The sequence below is a fragment of the Mustelus asterias genome, chromosome 23, assembly GCF_964213995.1.
Source record: "Mustelus asterias chromosome 23, sMusAst1.hap1.1, whole genome shotgun sequence".
Lineage (NCBI taxonomy): Eukaryota > Metazoa > Chordata > Chondrichthyes > Carcharhiniformes > Triakidae > Mustelus > Mustelus asterias.
The window spans coordinates 60676578-60697297 of record NC_135823.1 but is presented as its reverse complement, the minus strand read 5'-3'; the positions used below and the strand labels follow the sequence as shown (position 1 = coordinate 60697297).

The window sequence follows — 20720 nt, the reverse complement described above, 5'->3', positions numbered from 1 at the left end:
TACTCATTGGAATTCAGAAGAATGAGGGGAGATCTTATAGAAACATATGAGATTATGAACGGAATAGATGAGATAGAAGCAGGGAAGTTGTTTCCACTGGCAGGTGAAACTAGAACTAGGGGGCATGGCCTCAAAATAAGGGGGAGCAGATTTAGTTCTGAGTTGAGGAGGAACTTCTTCTCCCAAAGGGTTGTGAATCTGTGGAATTCCCTGCCCAGTGAAGCAGTTAAGGCTCATTGAATGTTTTTAAGGCAAGGACAGATAAATTTTTGAACAGTAAAAGAATTAAGGGCTATGGTAAGTGGAGCTGAGTCCACGAAAAGATCAGCCATGATCTTATTGAATGGCGGAGCAGGCTCGAGGGGCCAGATGGCCTACTCCTGCTCCTAGTTCTTATGTTCTTGCATTCTCACATCTTGGTTCTTGATCGGGCCAGGTAAGTATCTGATGGATAACTATCCAAGCCGCTCTTAACTTTTAGCTTTAAGCCAAGAAATCATGAGTTTGTCAGCCGCAAGCAATTTCTCCAAGAATATACAAATCAATGAAAGAAAAAACATTGGTCTTACCTACACATGCCAGAAAATAGATCAGTTAATCGAAAGGAAATCGGAGCAGGAATAGGCCATTCAGGTCTTCGAGCCTGCTCTGTCATTGGCTGATCCATCAATCAGTATCCAGGGGGAGGTGGGGGGGGGGGGTGGGGGGGTGAACGGGGAGGCGAGGGGACTCCACGTTTGAAGTTTAATTATTCAGTTATTCCAATTGATAGCAATAGATTGCCATGATTGATCAACTCACTTGTTGTTGGGACAAACTGAATGGAACTTGGTAATTTCTATATGAATGTGTTCCTGTGACTCCTCCATTTTGATGGATAATTGAGGTTCTACTGTCTTTTCATTGCAAGCCAGTAGAAACTGGTAAAAATGCTTCAAAAAAAGGGTTAATTTTGAAATGTACAATTTAATACACATCCCCACTTCATCAAGTTGTAACAAGAATGACAGGACGAGTCATTAGCAAAGAAAAGAGCCATTTCGCTGTAATGCCGGAGGGGAGGCAGTGGCGTAGCGGTGTTGTGGCCGCACTAGTAATCCAGAGACCCAACAGAATGCTCCGGGAATCCAGGTTCGAATCCCACCACAGCACATGGTGAAATTTGAATTTAATAAAAATCTGGGACTAAAGGTATAGCGATGACCATGAATCAATTGTTGTAAAAACCCATCTGGTTCACTAATGCCCTTTAGGGAAGGAAATCTGCCGTCCTTGCCTGGTCTGGCCTACATGTGACTCCAGAGCCACAGCAATGTGGTTGACTTTTAAATGGTCGCAGGGATGGGCAATAAATGCTGGCCCTGCCAGCGACACCCACATCCCAGGAATGAATAAAGAAAAAGCAGGAACATGGGAGTATTGCAGCACAGCCATTGAGCTCTCAGAGATGCCCAAGACCCATTTCCCAGATCAAATTATATCTTGCCTTTTGCAAATATTTATTTACCTACCTTTTAAATAGATTGCGCTTCCCTTAGCATTTCTGGCAGGGCTTTCCGTGTCTGACAACTTGCTACATTAAAAAAAAATCTAACCTTTTCCTTCTGATGATCATAAATTTATGCTCCACAGTTAGACCTATCCACCCCCCCCACTCTCCATGATCAAAATTCTTGATCGTTCCAACAAAACGAGCCCTTATGTTTGTGCAATGACCTTCTGCAGAGAGAGAACTCCCAACATCAAACGCAGTTGCACATCAAGTTACAGAGTCATCTAATTCTCTGTAACCCAACTTAAAAGTTACCTACATGGACAAAAACTAAACCTTCATTTGTTTTTACATGCGGGCAGCACAGTGGCACAGTGGTTAGCACTGCTGCCTCATAGCGCCAGGAACCTGGGTTTGATTCCAGCCTCAGGTTACTGTCTGTGCGGAGTTTGTACGTTCTCCCCGTGTCTGCGTGGGTTCCCTCCCACAGTCCAAAAATGTGTGGGTTAGGTTTATTGCCATTGCAAAATTGCCCCTTGATATCAGAGCGACGAACAGGGTAAATACGTGGGCTTATAGGGATAGGGCCTGGTTGGGATTATTGTCAGTGCAGGATCGATGGGCCGAATGTCTCCTTCTGCACTGTAGAGATTTTATGATTTTTAATAGGGTCACATCTAAGGCAACACCAAGGATCTTTCTCCTTCCAGTTGACCTCAGTTGGGACTCCTGCATGGCACTGACACATGCGCGCGCACACACACAGGATGTTAGCCCTATGCAGGGTTGTAGACAGCACTTCCTTCCACAGTCATGTATCAGATGTGGCCAATCCCCCTCTAGAACTGGATTGCAGTTGTCTTTAAAAGAGGTCCTTTTACTTGGACTCATTTTTGCATTAGCCGAGAAGCTGCAGTAAGTTCCTCCAATGCCTTTAACCAGATCAATCAAGATTGAGAAAGAGTAGAGCGGGTCTGAATGAAGGATACTCTGACGATTAAAACCAGCCTCTTTCACAAGTTTCCATTAAACCTCCTCCTGGCCTTCTCTGCCCAAGTGAAAATAGTTCCCACTTCTCAAATCCCTCAAACTGTAATTTCCCATCCCTAGCACCATTGGAGTGATCCTGCACCGCCTGTCATTTCAACAATAGAACGGTAGCCAAAAGAAGAGCTGTGGGTTTGTAAAAGAACAGGAATACTTTCCTCATTCACAGTTAGCCGCACTCTATTTAGCGGGGGCACGGTGACACAGTGGTTAGCACTGCTGCCTCACAGCTCCGGGAACATCTATGTGTGTGTGTGATATATAGTTTGCACATCCCCTTTGTGCCTGCGTGGGTTTCCTCCGGGTGTCCCGGTTTCCTCCCACAATCCAAAGGTGTGTGGGTTAGGTGGATTGGCTATGCTAAATTGCCCCTTACTCTCAGGAGGATGAGCAGGATAAACATGTAGGGTTACGGGGACTTTGCGCCCAATAGCAGAATCCAGAATTTTAACAATATAGGGAAGTGTGATCCTCATTCCACTAACAGACATGGTCTAGATGCATTCTGTATCTTTGCTATTTTGTCTTCAATAAGGCTCCATCTCAATTGTCTCCACTTTTCCTCCTTTACCATTGCGTTCATGCATTCACAGCCTTGTTTTTTCCTGCTCTATAGTTTTGTACTTGGGCTTAATTTTCCTGTTATGGGATTGAAATTTGTCATGCATCTTTTGTAATTTCTTTATTTTTGTCCGCTAAAGCTTTTGGGCATTCTGAGGTTTGGGAATATGTTTAATCTGCACCATGAATGTAATTTAAATTGCCCATCATCTGCCCATTGTTTTATCCACCCATTGATTCAGTTTTCTTTCCGTCATGTACTTTTATCTTTTGATTGATTTTGATCCTCACCAATAGTTACAAAATCTCATTTTCTATGGTCACTGTCTCTTTGATGTTCCCCTCCAGCACAGTGGTTAACACTGCTGCCTCACAGCGCCAGGGACCCGGCTTCGATCACTGTCTGTGCAGAGTCTGCGTGTTCTCCCCATGTCTGCGTGGGCTTCCTCCAAGTGCTCTGGTTTCCTCCCACAGTCTGAAAGACGTGCTGGTTAGGTGCATTGGCTGTGCTAAATTCTCCCTCAGTGTTACCCGAACAGGCGCCAGAGTGTGGCGACTAGGGGATTTTCACAGTAACTTCATTGCAGTGTTCATGTAAATCTACTTGTGACACTAACAAATAAATAAACTAAAAAACTCATTACATTCTTGGTTCATTTCAAGTTTTAGAATTAAATCCAATGCTGCCTTGAGACTGAAAGCATACTGGTTGAGAAAGCCAATCTGGAATTATTGCAGAAACTCCATCACTTCTTAGCACTTAAACAAAGAAACATAGAAGATAGGAGGAGGCCATTTGGCCCTTCGAGCCTGTTCCACCATTCATCATGATCATGGTTGATCATCCAACTCAATAGCCTAATCCTACTTGCTCCACATAGCATTTGGGACGAATGGGATCAAAGGTTATCTCTAGCCACCTCTTGAAGACATTCAATGTTTTGGCATCAACTACTTCCTGTGGTAATGAATTCCACAGGCTCACCACTCTTTGGGTGAAGAAATGTCCCCTCATCTCCATCCTAAATGGTCTACCCTGAATCCTCAGACTGTGACCCCTGGTTCTGGACTCCCCCCACCATTGGGAACATCCTCCCTGCATCTACCCTGTCTAGTCCTGTTAGAATTTTATAAGTCTCTATGGAGATCCCCCCTCATTGGTCTGAACTCCAGCGAAAACAATCCTAACCTCGTCATAAGTTATAACCTATTTATCTTACCTCAGTAAAACAATATAATAATGACTCTATATTGGAAGCCTGAAATCAAAAACAAAATGCTGGAATACTCAGCATGTCAGATGGCATCTGTGGAGAGAGAGAGAGAGAGAGAAAAACAGTTCATTTTTCAGATCATGATGACCCTGCTTTCCTATTTTCCTTTCCACATCTAAATTCGCCTAACAATTCTTGTCTCCTTTCCCACCGTTACCAATGGGGCAACAGTTCCCACATGGGACAGCATGGTGGCACAGTGGTTAGCACTGATGCCTCATAGCGCCAGGGACCTGGGTTCGATTCCCGGCTTGGGTCACTGTCTGCACGTTCTCCCCGTGTCTGCGTGGGTTTCCTCCGGGTGTTCCCGTTTTCTCCCACAGTCTGAAAGACGCGCTGGTTAGGTGCATTGGCCATTGTAAATTCTCCCTCCGTGTACCTGAACAGGCACTGGAGTGTGGCGACTAGGGGATTTTCACAGTAACTTCCAGTGTGAATGTAAGCTTGCTTGTGACACTAGTAAATAAACTTTAAAACTTTAACTATTAAACTTTACATTCCTTAACTTCAGTTTTTAATACCATCCCCTTTTCCATTTCTATGCTCCGTCAATTCTGATTTGCAACCGTTAAAAAACTTTGGTGAATGTTTACAGTTTTATACACGTAAAATGGCGCTTCTTAAAAAAAATGGATTCATTCACATTTGTACCTTAACATTATGCATTTAAAAGGCTTACAGACAATGCAACACGGAGTGGGAGAAGCAGAATCTTCTATCAGAGGTTAAGGTGTACGCTGCAGGAAAACGTGTGGATAGGCGAGTTGGACCGGACATTTCACGCAGGTTGTATATTTTCATGACTTCAGAAAATTCTGACATAGTTTTGGACAAAAGTGGTTAAATACATAGATCAACGGACTTACTCATTTAACCATTCCGCCTTTACGAACGGTACACTTTCTAAAATAGAAAAAAGGCTAGCCACATTGGGATATGATTTGTACGTGTTACTCGATGATAACTTATGTTACTCGGTTTAGAGTTAGACATATTGTTAGTAGCACTTGAAACCTTTTGTACTGTGTAAAATTTAAACTAGTTTATTTTGTTAACCCATTACTACCTTTTAACTTTCGTTGCCAACAATGGATAAGCAAATGATTGGTGAGCAGGATGTCAAGGCAAGCAATAACATCCCCCATTCTATACAACACAGCATGCCTGCACCAATCTGCCTATCACCATAGATACACATAATTAACACAGCAAAACAGCATACATCGAATTTTCTCATTACATTCTGTTCCAACTGCAATATTTTTTGAAAATCGTGCAAGACCCATGGAAAGGAAGAGCGAATCTAAAATTAGTTGGTCACATTTAAAAAAAAAAAAAATCACAGTCACAATATTTGCTCAGTTTGCCACAGTTGGGCCTGTGCTTCATGGGCAAGTCCACAGGACAGAGAGAGGTGGAGGCAGACACTGGCGAGCAAAGCAGCACAGGTTCTGATGAGTCAAGGATAATATTTCAAGCAGCAAATGGAAATGGTGTAATTTTAACCTAGCCTGCCAGGCAAGCTAGACACCAAGGAAATGAGGCCTCACTTTCAAATGCACACAAGTGAGGGGTGGGAGAAGAATGGCTTAAAACAAGGTGCCACCTTGCAGGGCAGCACAGTGGTTAGCACAGCTGCCTCACATAGCAGTGACCCGGGTTTGATTCCAGCCTTGGGTTATCTGTGCAAAGTCTGCATGTTCTCCCCGTGTTGGTGTGGGTTTCCTCCGGGTGCTCCAGTTTCCTTCCGCAGTCTGAAAGACATGTTGATTAGGTGCATTGGCAGTGCTAAATTCTCCCTCAGTGTACCTGAACAGGCGCCAGAGTGTGGCGACTAGGGGATTTTCACAGTAACTTCATTGCAGTGTTAACGTAAGCCTACTTGTGACACTAATAAATAAACTTCTTAAACTTTACTTGACCTGGGAACTGGGTTGAAGATGAGGCATAGCCACAGACATCTTCATTCCCTCCACCTTCCCAAGTGCCCCCCATTAAATTAACCAGAGTTTCTATCTTTCAAATTTCCTTGATACACATAGTGCTAATTATTCGAGTACAGATAGGGCAACAAGGGCAAGGAGGAATCTTTCAGCACGGATAAGTGATCTTTCTTGTTCAGTGTGTTTCCAGCCCAAATGAGAAATGAAGTGGAGTTGCATCTGGTTTGGAGGATTGAAAATACTGGTCACTATTAGGTTTAAGGCATTCATGGAAAAGCAACCAGGAACAATCTAAAAAAAAGATGAAGAAAGTCAGCTGTAAGAGCGAGTTGGAGAGAAAGTAAATGAGACTTCATTGTTAGTTGGATTGGGGTGAGAGAGAGAAACAGATATGGTAGCTAAAGAAAATCTCAGCAGGTCTGACAGCATCTGTGGAGAGAGAGTAGAGCCAACATTTGAGTCTAGATGACCCTTTGTCAGAGTTCTGAGGGTTTGCATTGAGTCTAGATAACAGTCTAGATGACTCAGAGGGTCATCTAGAATCAATGTTAACTTTATTCTCTCTCCACAGATGCTGTCAGACCTGCTGAGATTTTCCAGCATTTTCTGGTTTTGTTTCAGATTCCAGCATCCGCAATATTTTGCGTTCATCAGTAGCTAAAGATGTTGTCTCCATTCATAGTCATGCTTCTCTTCTCGGGGGAAGGATGGTTTCGAGAGGGCCATTAAAAAAATTATACCCCTTCACCCCGAACAAATGTAACTAGTATTAACAAAACCTTTGGCACATGAACTACATTACTCTGCTGTTTGATATGTGCACCCTTTACCAGCATGGATTGAACTTAACACACACCAGTTGATTTAGCCATTTCTTTTCAAGTCTGTTCCAGTATTCAGAAATGTGAGGTTATGCACTTTGGTCGGAAGAATAGAGGCATTGACTATTTTCTAAATGGGGAGAAAATTCAGAAATCGGAAGTGCAAAGGGACTTAGGAGGCCTAGTTCAGGGTTCACTTAAGGTTAACTTGTAGATTGAGTTGGTAGTTAGGAAAGTAAATGCAATGTTAGCATTCATTTCAAGATGGCTAGAATACAAAAAAGCAGGGATGTACCGCTGAGGCTTTATAATGCTCTGCTCAGACCACGTTTGGAGTATTACGAGCAATTTTGGGTCTCGTATCTAAGCATGTGCTGGCCTGAGGGTGTCCAGAGGAGGTTCAAGAGAACGATCCTGGGAATAAAAAGCTTGACGTATGACGAGTGTTTGAGGACTCTGGGTCTGTACCTGATGGAGTTTAGAAGAATAAGGGGGAATCTCATTGAAACTTCTAGAATACTGAAAGGCCTGGATTGAGTGGACCTGGAGAATGTGTTTCCATTAGCAGGAGAGACTAGGATCCAAGGGCACAACCTCAGTAAAGGGGCGACCCTTTGGAAGTGAGATGAGGAGGAATTTCTTCAGCCAGAGGGTGGTGAATCTATGGAATTCATTGTCACAGGAGGCTGTGGAGGCCAGGCCACTGAGTAGACAGCAATAGATTATTGATTGGTGAGATCATCAAAGGTTACAGGGAAAAGGTGGGAGAATGGAGCTGAGAAATCAGCTATGATCGAATGGCGGAGCAGACTCGATGGGCCAAATGGCCTAATGCTGCTCCTATATCTTATGGTCTTATCTCAAGCAATCCCATCTATCTGCTTGGTCACTTCAATAACCAGAAGCATTCAATTGCTCTTTTAAAAAAAAACAGGAAAACCAAATGTCCCACTACAACAGCAGCAACTTAAATCTTCAAAAGCTTACATAAGCATTCAATAAAATCATCCATACAGCACTCTTCATTTGTTTAAATCTTTTATTAGTGTCACAAGCAGGCTCAAATTAACACGGCAATGAAGTTACTGTGAAAATCACCTAGTCGCCACACTCTGGTGCCTGTTCGGGTACACTGAGGGAGAATTTAGCACGGCCAATGCACCTAACCAGCACATCTTTCGGACTGTGGGAGGAAACCTCCACAAACATGAGGAGAACGTGCAGACCTGCACAGACGGTGACCCAAGCCGGGAATTGAACTCTGTTCTCTGGTGCTGAGAGGCAGCAGTGCTAACCACAGTGTGCCACCACAGGCAAGATTCCAGCTACCTCATGTACAGATTAGTCGATCATACAAATCTGGAGCCTCCTCCGAACTGGCCAATATTGGGACAACCACAAAAATGAATCCACATCTCATTACTCTATAGAGTGATGTATCAAAGCTCATCGGCTCGCTGTTAATAAATAAAAGCCCAAAGCATGACTTTTTACAAACATGACCTCGCCTTTACCATGGATGGCACGGTGGCACACTGGTTAGCACTGCTACCTCTCAGCACCAGGGATGAGAGTTCAATTCTGGCTTCGGGTCACTGCCTGTGTGGAGTTTGCACGTTCTCCCCATGTCTGCGTGGGTTTCCTCCAGGTGCTCCAGTTTCCTCCCACAGTCCAAAGACGTGTGGGTTAAGTTGATTGGCCATGCAAAATTGACCCTGGTGTAAGGTAAACATGTGGGGTTACCTGGTGGGATTGTGGTCGGTACAAACTCTGAGCCGAATGGTTTCCTTCTGTAGTGTAGGGATTCCATGAATTCTAAAAATGTGTAGGAAGGTATTGGGTGACATTTGCCACATTTGAGTTTGCGGCATTTCATTAAAACACAATATGAATTTGTTGTTGCCATCCTGCAAGTTGCCACAAGGGGGAAGCTACAAATCTCATTCAGCAGAGGTAGTGAAAGATGCAGAAGGATTTTACTGCTGAAACTTCATACGTTCGGACCAGATATCGTATTAAGACTTGAACCCAGATAGTAGTAGTAGGCTATACAAGAGAGAGTTCTCTTCACCACCCTACTCCAGTTAAATAGAGCACTTAAATCCATCATGTAAATTGTATAACATGAAAAACACTTTCAACTTAGCATTGCTGTTGGAAATCTTGAAAAATCTTGGAAGGCCCAATACAGATATGAAATATACAGTAAATGGCAGAACCCTTAGGAGTATTGATAGGCAGAGGGATCTGGGTGTACAGGTACACAGGTCACTGAAAGTGGCAACGCAGGTGGAGAAAGTAGTCAAGCAGGCATACGGCATGCTTGCCTTCATCAGCCGGGGCATTGAGTTTAAAAATTGGCAAGTCATGTTGTAGCTTTATAGAACCTGAGTTAGGCCGCACTTGGAATATAGCGTTTAATTCTGGTCGCCACACTACCAGAAGGATGTGGAGGCTTTGGAGAGGGTACAGAAAAGATTTACCAGGATGTTGCCTGGTATGGAGGGCATTAGCTATGAGAGGTTGGAGAAACTTGGGTTTGTTCTCACTGGAGTGACGAAGGTTGAGGAGAGACCTGATAGAAGTCTACAAGATTGAGAGGCATGGACAGAGTGGATAGTCAGAAGCTTTTTCCCAGGTCGAAGAGTCAATTACTAGGGGGGCACAGGTTTAAGATGTGAGGAGCAAGGTTTAAAGGAGATGTACAAGGCAGATTTTTAAAAAAAAACAGAGTGGTGGGTGCCTGGAACTCGTTGCCGGGGGAGGTAGTGGAAGCGGATACAGTAGTGACTTTTAAGGGGCGGCTTGACAAGTACATGAATGAGATAGGAATAGAGGGATATGGTCCCCGGAAGCGTAGGAGGTTTTAGTTAAATCGGGCAGCATGGTCAGTGCAGGCTTGGAGGGCCGAAGGGCCTGTTCCAGTGCTGTAATTTTCTTTGTAGATCAATTTGACAAAACCAATTTAAGAACACTTCTGCAGCATTAATTAGAATTCTAATCTGAAGGCAGACTAACTGGTCAGACTGGATGAAGCATTTCAGTTGATATGCAAAGTGTTTAAGCTTTGTATATTAAGTTTTAAGAGTTGAGAGCATTAAGAACCCCACTAATGTTAGGTGTGAGGATATTCCAAAACACAACTTGGAACTCTGGCTCAATTGTTTATTTTGCAGTATGGTATAATGTGAGGAAAGATATACAAACCAGTGAGGAAAGGTTCAGCCTTGTGATCATTCAAATAAAAGAATGTTTATTAAACTATGAAACAGCAGTTCAACAAGGAAAGCTACAATAATGACTACAGATAATATACTTGAAGTAATCGCGCTCTAGATCTACTTCTCTAAGATCAGAATACCATATCCAAATCAACATCCCACTAGTTCTAACACTGAGTCAAATCCAGCAAATAGTTACATTACTTGCATCTTTATTTAGGAAAACTCTTCAGGTTCAGCATAGAATCTGAGGTTTCAAACAGTAGCTTACAGCACAGAAGCTTGCTTTCGGGAAAACTCTTGTTTCCAGCTGGGTGTGGCTGCGATCTTGGTTGCTCCTGCAGTACAAGACTAACCCTGCCACTGATATATGGTTTATTCCCTTTGATCTTGCCCTCCCTAAACAATTAGTCTTAGAAGTCACGCTTTTAGCCTGCAAGTGCAATATGCATTCTTACTTATCTGCTTGAACTCCTACCCTCTGCATCTTTATCTCCCGCAATTCTACGCCCCATTGTTCTCCAACTCACTTCAGTAAATATCTGTTCACCGTGCTATGCTAATCTGCATGTCAAAAGCCCTGATTGCAACTGAACCCTCATCCGTTCCTTTTTATCCGATTCTTTAATCTTCATTTCAGCTAAGCTTCTTGACAGCATGTGTGGAAGGCTAGTGTGCAACATTTAAGTACAGGAGAAATATGGGAAGAGTTGGAATGGCTCCACAACTACAGTAAGAAGTCTCACAACACCAGGTTAAAGTCCAACAGGTTTATTTGGTAGCAAATACCATAAGCTTTCGGAGCGCTGCCCCTTCGTCAGATGGTTGCTCCTGCAGTACAAGGCTAACCTGGTCGTCCCCCATCTGACGAAGGGGCAGCGCTCCGAAAGCTTATGGTATTTGCTACCAAATAAACCTGTTGGACTTTAACCTGGTGTTGAGAGACTTCTTACTGTGCTTACCCCAGTCCAACGCCGGCATCTCCACATCATGTCCACAACTACACCAGATTAACCTCAATTTGAACATTTAGCTAGGAGCTATATTGACGTTTTCACTAACTTGGTTGAAAGCTGGGCTTCACCTTCAAGTCAGCAAAATGCATCTTTAAATTAAGAGCAGCTTATTTAATACATACATGAATACAAATACCATAATCCATCTCCCTTGATCTACAAGGACCGTAGCACAAAGCAACCACTTTGATAAGGCCACCATCTGGCAATAAAAATGGTAAATATAAACTTGCCACAAAAGACAATCCATCTAATGACTTTCTTTGCTGCAAAATGTTAAGTTACTGTACACCACTGCAGAAATATCCTTACAAGAAAGTGAACTGTTTTATGGACTTCAGTCAACAGGAAATTCATAACATGGACAAATTAGCATGGGGATTTTCACAGTAACTTCATTGCAGTGTTAATGTAAGCCTACATGTGACATTAATAAACAAATTTTAAAAAATACTTTTGGAGTCTGGTTGGTTCAAATTAGCTGCTGTGCCCACCATTGCTTTTAGCTTTATAAACTAAGCAATTTAAATCAGAACATTTATGGCAACACAATGGTTAGCACTGCAGCCTCACAGCGCCAGGGACCTAGGTTTAATTCCAGCCTCAGGTCTGTGTGGAGTTTGCACATTCTCCCCGTGTCTGCATGGGTTTCCTCCGGGTGCTCCGATTTCCCCCCCACAGTCCGAAAGATGTGCTGGTTAGGAACATTGGCTATACTAAATTCTCCCTCAGTGTACCCGAACAGGTGCTGGAATGTGGCAACTAGGGGATTTTCACAGTAACTTCATTGCAGTGTTAATGTCAGCCTAGTCGTGTCTAATAAATAAACTTTAACTTGATCCAGTTGATTAGACACTGTCCAAGACTTGTTCAGAACATAACCTACATCAACACTTGCTCATCTTCACAGATTTTAAAATTGACCCAATTACTCTGGAATGCCAAAGGCTACCAATTGACCCAGATGAAGTTTTCTTGCAGATAACACCTCAGTGAAAAGCTAATATAAGGAAAGAGATTATAGGAAGAATCCAAGTTCTATTCAAGAAAGGTAATCAACAGGAACTGCATTTTTCCATGATTGATACAACTTGCAGTCCAAGGCAAAAAATTATTCCTAACAATTTAAATAAATTTTAAAACAATTTCAATAAAGCTCAAGTGAAGAACTGTTCTCATGATCTAGAGCACACTGGACGAGAGAGTGGGCAGCACAGTGGCAGTGGTTGGCACTGCTGCCTCAGTGCCAGGGACTTGGGTTTGACTCCCGGCTTGGGTCACTGTCTGAGGAGTTTGCACATTCTCCCCGTGTCTGCGTGGGTTTCCTCCGGCTGCCTCCCACAGTCTGGTTAGGTGCATTGACCCGAACAGGTGTCGGAGTGTGGCGGCTAGGGGAATTTCACAGTAACTTCATTGCAGTGTTAAGCCTTACTTGTGACACTCAAACTTTACTACTCAATTTTGGCTTTCAAAGAGGAGGTGATGACCTAGTAGTATTATCACTAGAGTACTAATCCAGAAACTCAGCTAATGTTCTGGGTTCGAATCCCACCACGGCAGGTGGTGGAATTTGAATTCAGTAATATATCTGGAATTAAGAATCTACTGATGACAATGAAGCCATTGTCAGAAAAACCCATCTGGTTCACTAATGCCCTTTAGGGAAGGAAATCTGCTGCCCACAGAGGGCTGTGGAGGCCAGGTCAATGAGTGTCTTTAAGACAGTGATAGATAGGCTCTTGATTAATAAGGGGATCGAGGGTTATGGGGCGAAGGCAGGAGAATGGGGATGAGAATCATATCAGCCATGATTGAATGGCAGAGCAGACTTGATGGGCTGAGTGGCCTAATTCTGTTCCTATATCTTATGGTCTTACCTACATGTGATCCAGAGCCACAGCAATGTGGTTGACTCTCAACCGCCCTCTGAACAAGGGCAAGAGATGGGCAATAAATGCTGGCCAGCATGTCTGGTGAATGATTTAAAAAAAGGAACTGTACCAGCACCTAAAAGGGAAAATGAAAACTGCAGGGCCACAGGGGAAGGTCAAGCTAAATTGCTCTTGAAGAGGGAGTCAACTGACTCAATCGTTAAACGGCCTCCTTCTGTGCTGTAAAACATTGTGATTTCAGTTAAAACATGGAACAAGAAAAAGGGAAATAGCCAGAAACTCCGATAAGCACTGATGTTACTGGTGCAAACAACCCTCGACAGGTAGGTACACAGGTTTTCAGACACATCTGCCACGGAAAAAGAATCAAAAATCAAAACACCGTTACTTCTTGCATAAAGCACATTAATAGTGGAGATTCCACTTTTACTCCTGGCAAGCAGAAAGCAGTCAACCATTTAATTCCAATCAATGGCCATCTGTTTTTCAGTTCCACAGAACAGTGGAAGAATGATTTGGTGGAACAGTGTTTAAGGAAACAAAGAAAAGGGTCAGTTGACTGGAGTGGTGTGTTCCGGTACACAATTTTCTGACTTTCTCCAGCCTGAAGAGTCCTTTCAAATTATTTATTGTCCTTCACACAATTAACTCCTACACTCTCTTGCCAGTTTAGATTGATGAATTGTCCAGGTTTTAAGTAACCGTTGGCCTTACCGAAACAGGATATGGTACATAAAACTCTAATCAAATTTGCTAAAATAATGTTAAATGACTAACATTGAGTACATCAAGTTGTGATACTGTATTTGCTTGTTATATGATTACCACATGCATCAGTTAATCAATTTAGTTAATAGCCTTTAACACTTTGTATGCGTAACAATGGAGTGTGTATTAAGACTAAATGCAATCCAATTTAGAATAGTCATGATGCAATGTACCTTGGTTGTGTCTATTATTTCACAACACAGGAAATAGGAACCTGCCCACTTAAAAAAAAGGATTTGTAGGCAAGTTTTATATATTAGTACCAAGAGAAGTTAGTTGAAGTCTGAGGTAGTGATTATGGAGTAATACAAAAAAGGGGAAATTATTTTCCTGCTAATCACAGCACTTAGAGACAAACAATTACACAGATGTTCGACCCTTTAACTAAAGATTGGGAAACTATTTTGATGAGCTTGCATCAGACAAAGACATGGTTATACGTGGTGGGGGAGAAATCAGGATATTGAATTTGATGATCAGCCATGATCAAAATGAATGGTGGAGCAAGCTTGAATGGCCTATTTCTGCTTCTAGTTTCAATGATAATTGGCATGCTCATTTGATGAAGGAAGATTTCAGATGAAGTGAAAATTCAGCTGCCATTTAGGCCCCGATTGTGGTTACAGTAAGAAGTCTCAACACCAGGTTAACGTCCAACAGGATTATTTGGAATCACAAGCTTTAGGAGCGCTGCTCCTTCATCCAGTGATGAATTCTGATTCATCTAGTCTAGTTTCACCCTGATTCACCCGAGTCCAACGCCGGCATCTCCACACCCTGATTGTGGCTTTGCTGCTAACCACACCACACTTAAAGGTCAGCAGTTCAGATCCAGGTGATCTTTGGTGCGGATTTCCCCTTTTCCTTGCATTGGTTTGAATCCGGCGCTCAAATCCAGGCAACCTTCAGCAGTAGTGAGACCATCAGCTGCCAATCACACAATGGAAAAATTAGTACCTGCCCCCCCACAGCAGGCCCCTGTTCAGCATTGACCATGAACTTGGTGCACACAATAAAACCTCAGCTGCACTTCATACAGCAAGACCAAGAGTGCAAACAAGTTTGTCGGTTCAGGAATTTCTAATAGATTGGAGCCTGCAGCACACCCATCAGTTTTCAGGAGTAATGATGGTGAATGCTGACCAGTTCAGTCATTACTACCACAAAACCAGGAGTCCGGAGTATTTAATATTACACGCTAGGCTGCAAGTTGGAGGCAGTAGAAAGAATTTAAAGTAAAGCACAAATGAGGGGAGTGTAACCACTTCAAGCAAACAGAAGGGATGGAAAATATGCACAAGGAGCAAGATCTGCTAAAGGTGTCACGATCAAAATGTTTAGATATGGTTATCGACACCAATAATAAATCCTTCTGAAAGCAGATAATGGTTGCCTTGTTGTGTTGACTACAATGCTTGTATAGTATCCCTGTAATCCTGGAAGATAAAATGCTGTTTGTAGTGTCCAGATTGATGATTGTATTGTTGTATTAATGGATGTAGTCAAATAAAACTTAGTATGTAAAAGTATCAATTCAAGTGCCAAGTGTTTGCACTGCCACACAACGCCACCATTGCAAAGGGAGGACTTCAGAATTACTATAATCACAGCTCACCAGGCAAAATATTGCAGATGCTCAAAAAAATGCTGCAAAATCTCAGCAGGTCTGACAGCATCTGTGGAAAGAGAATAGAGCCAATGTTTCAAGTCTAGATGACCCTTCATAAGAGCTGAATGAACCAAATACGACAAAATTTGACTACTTGGAAATTTACACTACATTTATTAATTCAATAAAAAATGTGCGCAAGAGGGAATTTTATATCAGAAGGTAATTTTACATCAAACGAGCATGTTGTTACCTGGAAGTGACAGAGCCCTCTTCTCCTGCGAGGCTGTTACATTTTGCCACCCTTTACGCAAGATCAAATTATTCCTGCCAGTAAGGAATGCAATGTGCTACTCCTGGTTTCTAAATGGTTACCCGCAAGGAGGCTTACAAAACAAACATTCCGCTGCTTAAGAAAGTGCATTGTGATACCAACTTCCCTCCCTGGGGCCCATCGTAGTGGATATTAACCGCTTTCTTCCTTTGGCAAAGATACTCATCAAATTTTCTGAATCGCCTGCGAATGGCTTTTTTTCCTGACCTGCACCATAACCTCTGGTGTGCTCCCAAGGATCTATTCATCGGCTCTCCGCAACTTATTTACATTCTGCCGCTGGGCAACATTATCCAAAAATAAAACCGCCGGTTTCCATGTGTTCGCTAACACCCAGTTCTGTCTCTTGAAGCTTCTGGTGTCCGATTGCTTTCCTGACATTCAATATTGGAAGAAGTCATTTCCTTGATCCTTCATTGTTCCCTGCCACTGTGGTAACTGTCCCGAGGTTGAGCCAGACTGCTCACAACCTTGGCAATATTAGACCAGGATGAGCTTCCAACCATGTATGCACACCATTAAGCACCCGTCTATTCTAATCCCATTTCCCAGCACTTGATCCATAGCCTTACATGCTATGGCATTTCAAGTGCTCATCTAAGTGCTTCTTTCATGGTGCGAGGGTTCCCCCCTCTACCACCCTTTCAAGCAGTGACTTGCAGATTCCCACCACCCTCTGGGTGAAAAAGCTTTTCCTCAAGACCTATAAACCTCCTGTCCCTTAATTTAAATCTGTGGCCCCTGGTTATTGATCCCTCTGCTAAGGGGAAAATGTTCCGTCCTATCCACCCTAGGCCCCTTGTAGTTGTATACACCTCAATCAGGTTTCCCCCCAGCCTTCTCTGCTCCAAGGAAAACAGCCCCAGCCTAACTAGCTTCTCTCAACAGGAACGCTTCAGCCCAGGCAACATCCTGGTGAATCTCCCATGCACCCTTTCTAGTGCAATCATTTCCTTCCTATAGTACGGCGACCAAATCAAAAGAGAAGCAGAACAAGGTAAAATAGCTTCCTTACCCAAAATCAAGCAGTGATAATTACAACAGCCAGTAAAAAAACAACCACAATTTAGCAAACTGTAAGAATTTTCCCAACTACCATTTATACTTTATTTTATTAAAATTTAAAATGACAATACTTGGCAGAGTGCAAGACACTTGTGAAAAAATATTAATTTTGGTGAATTTAAGTCCAAAGATTCCATTCAATGGAATCAAAAACGCACATTACTGACATTCTGAAAGGCAAGAATATTTCTAAGAGGAAAACACTAAAAAAGGATATATATCTTCCTTGAGCATCCGTACAAGAATTTAGATCAGACATGGTATCTGTGAACTGGGTACTGACCAAAAAAGCATCAAACTTGCACAATGCTCTTTTTAGAGATCAGTGGGAAAAGACTGCAGCGAAGGAGCCAGGCTGTCCTGGGTTTCAATAAAAGTCATCTGATAGGAGAGGAAGTGATCCAACCCTGAACAATTGCACATATTTGTGGCACAGTGGGTGGCACTGCTGCCTCACAGCGCCAGGGACATGGGTTCGATTCCTGACTTGGATCACTGCCCATGTGGAGTCTGCACGTTCTATCCGTGTCTGCGTGGGTTTCATAGAACATAGAACATTACAGCGCAGAACAGGCCCTTCGGCCCACGATGTTGCACCGACCAGTTAAAAAAAAAAAAAACTGTTTCCTCTGGGTGCTCCGGTTTCCTCCCAGTCTGAAAGACATGCTGGTTAGGTGCATTGACCCGAACAGGTGCCAGAGTGTGGCGACTAGGGGAATTTCACAGTAACTTCATTGCAGTGTTAATGTAAGCCTTGTGACTAATAATAAATAAAATAAAGATAACAGAAGTTTGCTGCTTTTAGTACTGGGATTATTCCTCCATAACTGTACAGAACTTCATGTCTTCTATAAAAACGTGACTGGAATGCATCCACCAAACTGAAGTGCAAGGTTTCTGGTTTTCTAAACGATTTAAACAGGGACATAGCTTTAAATTGAGGGGTGAGAGATATAGGACAGATGTTAGAGGTAGGTTCTTTACTCAGAGTAGTAAGGGCGTGGAATGCCCTGCCTGCAGCAGTAGTGGACTCGTCAACATTAAGAGCATTCAAATGGTTATTGGATAAACATATGGATGATATTGGAATAGTGTAGATTAGAGGGGCTTTAGATTGGTTCCACTGGTCGGCGCAACATTGAGGGCCGAAGGGCCTGTATTGCGCTGTAATGTTCTATGTTCTATGACATGGCATGGTAAAATATTAGATATGTTTAAACATTGGTTGGTGTGCCCAACAAGGATTGCAATGGTACTTTTTCACTATGGATATTCAATTTGTCTGTAAAATTCCCCAGAGTACAAGCTGCTAATGCACAAATGCGGAAATATATATATACACACACAAGTGTTACCATAATATTTTTAAGTGTTACCATTACATGTACAACTATCTGCCTCCAGTTAGGTGTCCGTTGGTTCTATTCTCTCCCCACGGATGCTGTCAGACCTGCTGAGATTTTCCAGCATCTTCTGTTTTTGTTTCAGATTCCAGCATCTGCAGTATTTTGCTTTTATTTGGTGTAAATGGCAACTGTTCTATTAATCAATAATGGTTATTGCGTCTCACAGTACAACCATCTCTTGCATCATTACTGCCAGCTAAATATTTTTTCTCAGCGTTGGTTTTATGGAGTTAGTCTTCCAGATCAGCTAATTTCACATCTGGCTATTTCCCCCCCCCCCCCCCCCCTCTCTTGCGGTTTAAGAAGTTCCACGCATTCAGCACTTCCCAGCTGATCTTGGATTTTCTTTTCCTCTTCTTGCACCCACCATCCTCAGGGTACAATATCTACCCAAGATCGAATGTGTTATAAAATCCCAGTGTCCATTTTTGAAAATTTTTAAAATAAGAGTTAAAGAAACATGACTCCAAGGGTGTGTTTTTAAAAAAAAAAGTGATCCCCTCCACACAAATCATCTTCTGCCAGGAAGGCAAAATGCACTGCTACCGACCGGAGATAAATGTTCCTAGTTTGTGCTTCTGTTGCACAACTTCACACCAGGAGTTCATTCTAAGAAAAAGTGGGTCAATTGTTTATTCTGCCTGCTTTTTAAATTGTAACAATAGAAAATGGAGATGAGTGCAAATTAGGTGTTAAATTCCAGGCCAGACAAGGCAATCTGACCCTTGTACCATGTCACTGACAAAGTCAAATGGCGTTGAAGTCAGGGACATGGCACAATGCAGGAGTGGGACTAAACCAACACTGGAGAGAACTGCAAGTTGTCAGTGATAGCCTGCACCTTTATAGTACCCCATACATTAAAAAACCTCAAAACACTTCCAAGAGGCCATGGGAAACTTTATGCATTCCTTAAAATTACGTATGCCAAATGTGAACTGTAGATGCCAAATAATTGCCATCTAACTTACAACACCCAAAATAAAAAATAAAACTAGCTTTGGTAGTTCTGTAATTTCATAATTATGAACCCAAAGACTTAAACTACTTAATCTGAACAGAACATAGATTGCAAGACTCAAAAGGCTAATAGCTACATGGGCGGCACGGTGGCACAATGGTTAACACTGCTCTCAGTGCCAGGGACCCAGGTTCGATTTCGGTCTCGGGTCACTGTCTGTGTGGCGTTTGCACTTTGTCCCCGTGACTGCGTGGGTTTCCTCCGGGTGCTCCAGTTTCCTTCCAGAGTCCAAAGATGTGCGGGTTAGGTTGACTGGCCGTGCTAAAATTGACCCAAGTGTCAGGGGGGGATCAGCAGGGTAAGTGTGTGGGGTTACGGGGATAGGGCCTGGGTGTTATTGTGGTCAGTGCAGATTCGATGATCTGAATGGCCTTCTTCTGTACTGTAGGGATTGTATGATTCTAAAATGGTTAAGCCTCACTCTTGTGGTTCTCAAATTGCTATATAAAAAAGGATAATTGCGTGTTGGCTAGACTAGACATTTACTGTCACCTTAGCTGAATAATTTGAAGTCCTGGTGTTCTCAGAAAATATTCAAGTTCTGCCTAGCTGCAATTACAGAATAGTGTATTGGACAATTTATTTACTGGCCTGAGCAAAGACAAATACTGTACACCAAGAGTAGGTTTGCAAACTAAAAATGTCAACAGCTGTTGGCCATAACAAAATTCAGCAGAATGAAATACCCTGAAGTATTGCAACTCTGTCCTATTTGCTAATACATGAAAGGGCTGGAGTATCGTAAACAAAACCTCAAATGAAATCCATCAACATTGGATCAAAGCTAGTTATTGAATGCAACTTATCATAGGAATACGGTATTCCGTTATATCCCACACATGGCAATCACAGGGTTAGATCTCAATTTGATTTTTTTTTGAAGAAAGTTACCAAACATTAAGGCTGACCTTGGCACAAATTTTAATTATTTACTGCACCCTTACCCAACTTTACAAAAAGTATCCCGACCCAATGAAGGATTTTATCCCCCCGGAACAAGATTCCGCAGAGAGCACAGCCTTCCCTGTCGTTCATCCAAAAATATAAAATACAAGTATAAACCTTAATCATCACTACTAGCAAGGTATAACAGAAAACAACTATCTTGTCCTTACCCGGAAGGCACATATACACACCTACTCGGTGTTCACTATATAGTTATATGGAACGGGAATCTTTTCTTCCTCCCTATTATCAACGCAAGACCAGAATGGCCAACTTTAGCACCCTACTTCCACCCAGTTTGGAGC

General features: G+C 42.6%; 1 protein-coding gene across 1 annotated transcript in view; it reads left to right on the top strand.

Moving 5' to 3' along the window:
- The window catches only part of LOC144510449 (structure-specific endonuclease subunit EME2-like), a 48874-nt gene that overhangs the window by 27830 nt on the left and 324 nt on the right, over positions 1-20720 (top strand). The gene's annotated exons all lie outside the window — the stretch shown is intronic.